The sequence below is a fragment of the Marmota flaviventris genome, chromosome 8 (assembly GCF_047511675.1).
Source record: "Marmota flaviventris isolate mMarFla1 chromosome 8, mMarFla1.hap1, whole genome shotgun sequence".
Taxonomy (NCBI): domain Eukaryota; kingdom Metazoa; phylum Chordata; class Mammalia; order Rodentia; family Sciuridae; genus Marmota; species Marmota flaviventris.
This window is the reverse complement of record NC_092505.1, coordinates 90817810-90823745: the sequence shown is the minus strand read 5'-3', so window position 1 is coordinate 90823745 and position 5936 is coordinate 90817810. Positions and strand designations below refer to the sequence as shown.

The window sequence follows — 5936 nt, the reverse complement described above, 5'->3', positions numbered from 1 at the left end:
ATCAAGCAAGAGATTTAGTGTCGATAACAGGAGGTATACCAACAAGGCTGTCCCTCCAAGGAGAACAGCAGCCTGTGGGTCCTCACAGAGAAGCTTTATAGCCCGTAAGAGGAATCTCATAAGCTGCTTAGGAGTTTAAGCTGGGGTGGGTTCCATCTTTTAGCAGGCACGTTTCTTATGGGAACTTAAGCAGCATTGCCTCAGAATGGAAACTTTGGAACCTCCAGATAAAATGGTTCCTGACCTAAAATGGCAAATCTGATGCCATTATTGATCTGATACCAATATTGATTTGATGCCAATATTCCTCCCTTTTTATTTTTATAGATAATGGGGGTTGGGATGATGGTTTTTCTTCTGTAGACTCTTCCTGCTGGTTAGGGGCAAAGAATCTCATTCCTGTAAAGTGGGTCAGGGAGGCTTTAGGTGGAGGCAAAGTCTCTGGAGTCAGAGGAGTTGACCATGAGACGTAGGTCTGGGTCTTGGGCTTCAGGGACTGGGAGTCCTTGTTGTAGCCTTCTCTGACTGAGAAGAGTCTTCTTTAGGATTCAGCGGGGAGCTTTGGAGGGTTAAAAGTCGAGATTTTGGAGATGTGCAAAGACAAAGATCCTGTGGTGATTGCCATATAGTGAGATGGTTCACACAGTTTGAAACGGGAGTTATGGATCCAGTTTGGAATGCCCTCAAATTTGGCCGCGAAGGGGGTAGTTAAGAATACCTTGAATGGTCCCTTCCATTTTGAGGTTAGTGAGGGAGAGGAGGTGTAATGGGGAGAGAAGAGGACTAGGTCTCCTGGAGTCAGAGGAGAGCAGGAGGCCTTTGGATTAGGCAGCAGCTGACCAGCATGGGCCCATTGTAAATTTATGAGATAGTGTAAGAGAGGGTCTTTAGATGAGGTGTGGGGGTGGGGGGGCTTGGGAGCTAGAGTAGGAGGGAGCATGGGGCAACCGTACATTAGCTCAAATAAGGAAATATTTAGGAGTTTTCTTGGTAGGGCCCTAACCCTAAGTTGAGGGAGGAGTTTAAGCCACTCTCAATGTGATTCTATTGATAGTTTAGTCAAGGTTGATTTTAGTATTTGATTGGTTCATTCAACCTTTCCAGATGACTGAGGATGGTGGGGAATGTGAACATGCCAAGGAATGTTTAGGGCCTTTTTGGAGAAGACCAGAGATTAAAGGTTTGAAATCCCTGAGGGTTTGAGGGGAAAGTGGATATTGGGGTCATTAAAAAAAATAGCAAGCCGGGTGCCATGGCACACCCCTGTAATCCCAGCAGCTCAGGAGGCTGAGGCAGGAGGATTGCGAGTTCAAAGCCACCCTCAGCAAAAAAAGTGAGGTGCTAAGCAACTCAGTGACACCCTGTCTCTCAATAAAATAAGGCTGAGGATGTGGCTCAGTGGTAGAGTGCCCCTGAGTTCAATCCCCAATACCCCAAACAAACAAACAAACAAAAATAGCAGGTATTCTACAAAGTAAGTACAAAACGGATTTCAATCTTACAAACTGTTTTCTTTTGTTCAAGAAGATTGCTAAGATAAAATTTAAATATGACAAGTGTTGTCACTGTTACTAGTTCTTATAGTTTAGGAATACTTGTTGTGTAGTTGTGTATACTTTTAAAATTTAAGCTGTCATTAAAACACACTCTTGCCCCAAGACTACAATGCTAGAATCAACAGCAGAGCTAGAATCCCAAACAAGATTTTTTTCTAATTCTAAAACCCATGGTCATAATATAACATTCTATCTCAACTAGATTTGTTGCAAATTTTTTTTTAAATATTTAATGGGATTTCTCCTACTCCTTTTTTTCTTCCGGTTTACTGCAGCCTAAAAAAAAAAAAAAAAAAAAAAAAACATGTGCCCCCCCCTTGATTTTTTTTTTTAATTTACTTATTAATTCTAATTTGTTATACATGATAGCAGAATGCATTTCAATTCATAGTACACATATAGAGCACAATTGTTCATGTCTCTGGTTGTACACAAAGTAGAGTCACAACATTCATGTCTTCTTTTAAAAAATAAAAGTCCATCTTTTACCGATACAAGTTAGGATGTTTTAGGGGGACAAATTCCAGCACTGCAGCTGAATTCTCCAAACTTAGGCAGCTATTGAAAATTTGACCTGGCCTGAGGATGACTGAAAGTCAAAGATGTGTCTGAAAACCTCAATGAGAGGCAGGTTGAAGTCTGAGAAGTAGGTACAGGACCATGGTTTTGAAAAGGCACACCAGTCTTCCATTCTCCACTACTGAATGTGACTTCAGAGTACAGCAAAGCACAGGGAGGGTCTCCGTTCATGAAGACAGCTCCAGAAGAGAGGGGGTGGGGCAAGTGAGCTGGAGGTGAGCTCAGATCCTCTACATGAGAAGCACCTTTCAGGGCCACAGGGACTCAGGTGCCCAACCCTGCGGCAGCCTCCTCACTCACACTACCCACGCTTTCATGCTTCCCCGGCCCCCACTTTGTCCCTGCCTCTGTGACCCAAACACTAATGGGGAAACCAAGGACAGAGACATTTCCTGGGGACAACATCAGGGCCCCAGGTGATAGTCCTTGGTTTGGGCCGCACGGCACAAAGCAAACTATGGTGATTTCTGGCTCTTATTTTTCAAACTAACTTAAAAACCAAAATCCTGGTGTGAAGCAGAGAGAAGGTGACTCGACCACCGAGAGGCTCCAACTGGGGGGCTCCTAAAGCCACAGCTTGGGCTTGACCACCTCTGGGGAGGGAGGCTGTGGTGGGAGAGCCTGAGGGCGGCTTCCGAATTCCAGGCATTATCCCAACCCTTTATCACCCAAGGTACAGGGATGTTGTTTGTGGGTCTGTCTCTGCTGTCTCTGACCTTGCTCCTCTGCCTGGAGACAGGGCTGCCTGTCAGGTTTGGGGACTGATCGTACATGAAGTTCTGTCAGGATGTGTGTTTGGATTCCAGTGCAACTACTTTCTGAAGCAAGTCCCTGACAATGTTGAGAGCTGAAATCCAGGCTGCAGCCCTCAAGGGGTCCCACTGTTGGAGCTATCCAGACATATCTGAATGTCCCTGGTGTGTACCAGCCCCAGCTGGATTCTAGATGCACTATGGGAGTGGATGGCACAGACCCGGTGGCCTGCACAGCTGTGCCTGTCCTTTCAGGTTCTATGGAATAGTCATGGGCGTCCTGGGCTTCTCCTGCTTCTGCTGCAATTCCAACTGCGAATCTCTAGCTTCCTCCTTTAGTTGCTGAATGGATTCTCGGAATTTCTCCTTTTCATCAAGTTCACTTTCCAGAAAGGTATTTCTTTCAATGGCTCCATTCAAGAGCTGCTCAACGTCTTCCAGAGACAAGATCCTGGCTCGTTTTGCTCTTTCCAAGTCATCCTTTGCTTGCTCCAGCTCCCTGATGTATTTCTGCAACTGATCTTTAATGAATTTGGTCATTCTCTAAGGTGTGATGTGTCAGTAGCCTTCAAAATGCTGCTTCTCAAACTTCTCCTTAATGGTTTCCAGCTCAAAACCAAGGCGGTTGTTTCTGACAAAAGTTCTCTGTTCCTGGTTTTGTTCTGTGAAGCTGCCTCTCCAATTGGGTTCTTATTTTTGGTTTCCCTCTTGAAATTCTCTAAGTTCCTCCTGTGTAGTCTCTACCTTCTGCTTGTAGGTCATTGCCAAATCTTTCTAGTACCTTGCTTCTTCCTCCTCAGAGCCAAAAGTCTTTCCCGAGTCTTCCATTGTGAAAACAGGGAAGAGATCACTCTTCCTGTGGCATGATCTTGGGCTCAGGTTCCAAAGACGAGGTGGAAGGGGTCACAGGCAGCACAGCCTGGGTCCTTGGCTCTGCCTACCACAGTCTTTTTTAGTTGTGAGACCTTACATTTCCAAGTGCTTTCATTTGGGCATCTGTTTCAGCAGATAGAAATAAACACAGGACTGTATTTCTTTCTCCTCCTCCTCCTCCTCCTCCTCCTCCTCCTCCTCCTCCTCCTCCTCCTCCTCCTCCTCCTCCTCCTCCTCCTCCTTCTTTGAGAACTTTCATGAAGAAACTGAGATCTTTTTCATTGACTCTGTCTATAAACGCTTCTACCTACAGGAGGTATTAGGTAAATAATTACTTAACTAATAAAAATATCCAGACATTTAGTGACTCAATGTGCCTGTGTACAATCTGATATTGGACGTGACCTCTGGTACTTGTCTCAGGAACTGTATATTTTAATGTCAGAGTGTATTCATTCTTTCCCAATAAATATTCTCTACTTCTTCCTTTTAGAAAGAGATTCCTCTTCCAGGCTGAAGGCCCATCTCATAGGCTCCTATGCAGCTAATCTGGCCTTGCCACCAGGCCCTGCTCAATTGGGAAAACCCAGGGGTATTGCTCGCACATTCTGTGTGGCTTCCTCAACAGGGAAACAACTACTCTCATTTTCTCCGTTTTCTCTTCTATTATCTAAAAATGATGAAACTGGCTCTTTTCTCAGAGATAGAATTCATGTCTTGAGGATTATAAAGCCACCTTGTCAACTCTGGACAATGTATTTACATGTGAGAGAATCAACTTCTAGCTTATTTCAGTCATTGTGTTCTTGCAACTCTTTATGATAGCAGGCCTCATCAAGTTTAGCTTGTCCCCTAATTGAAATAATTAATATTGACACTTAGATATGGCAGAAGAGTAACTGATACTCAGATTGAAGACTTTGCCTGTGATCAAATAGGAAGGGACAGAGTGGTGTGTATTGTGGTGTTTGACAACAAAGCCTGGACCTTTATGTTGTTGTCCCAGGAAGGGAAAGTCTGACCCAAAGGGTCATAAATACACCAATGTAATTGCAAAATGTTAGCCTCAAAGTGACTGCTGATTTAAAACCTAGTACCCATGGAAACCCCAATTATGAAATATTTGTTTGTTTTATATTTGTTTTGAAAGGTCTCAGACACTGTTTTAGGAAGAACTCCAACGGCAGGTTTGGTGATTAAATCGAGTTGTAGGTGATGAGGAGAATAAATTCTCCTCTCAGTCATTTCATCACATTCACCCTGACAAGAAGCATAATATATTTTGTTACTCTAATGGGAAGTTAGTTCAAAAAGTTGCAGTTGTATTTCCTCTTTCTCAGTCTATGGCACATAAAGTATCAGCAGTGTATTAGGAAAGAGACTGATAGAATCGTTTTAATTTTCTCAGTGTCCGAATGAGGTAAGTATCAGACAGTAGAAGAGTTCACTAGCTTATGACCCAAACAATACCGACTACAGAATGTTTCCACATGGAGGTAAAAATATAATAAATCTAGGCCAGAAGAGCTATTTGGTTACCAAGCAGTGAATTGGAACCAAGGCAGCAATTCTCAAGAAAAGTATTTTGTTCTCGCAGCTGATTCAATTAAAATAAAACACATGAAAACATTAAATTCTCCTTTCCTGGGTGCCAGAGTTGCAAGAAGACTAAAGAGATACTTAACATGGGCAATATTTCAGTCATAAAAACTAATCTGCTTTGTTAGCAATGTGTTCAGGGAAAAATTCAAATGCACCAAGTACGTTAGAGTGGCCCAGATGCACAGAAGTTTCCAGAAGCACAATACACACAGAAACTTTCATTAGAAGGAGATTTCCTTTCTGTCAAAACTGCTATCATCAAATAAAAACAACAAAATATTTGAGAGGAAACTGGACTGTTAAGAAGGAAAACAGACACTTCTCTTTGCCAAGAAATATTGTTTACAAAGATGTTAAGCAAAATTAAAATTACTGTTTAAATTCTAATTCCTATTTTGAAAATTGTATCTGAATAGCTATGTGTGTGTGCGTGTGTGTGTGTGTGTGTGTATGAATACATCTATGAAAACTGGGGTTATCTGGGCATATGGGAACTCTGTATCAGAGAGCAATTTCACTACAAGTTTTATTAAATGTCCTTTGTTAGAATTCTGAATATTTCTGTAAGATATAA

General features: G+C 42.6%; 1 pseudogene; it reads right to left on the bottom strand.

The window, feature by feature from the left end:
- Positions 1-2783: 2783 nt before the first annotated feature.
- On the bottom strand, positions 2784-3715 carry LOC114098016 (nuclear distribution protein nudE homolog 1-like; annotated as a pseudogene).
- Positions 3716-5936: the final 2221 nt, after the last annotated feature.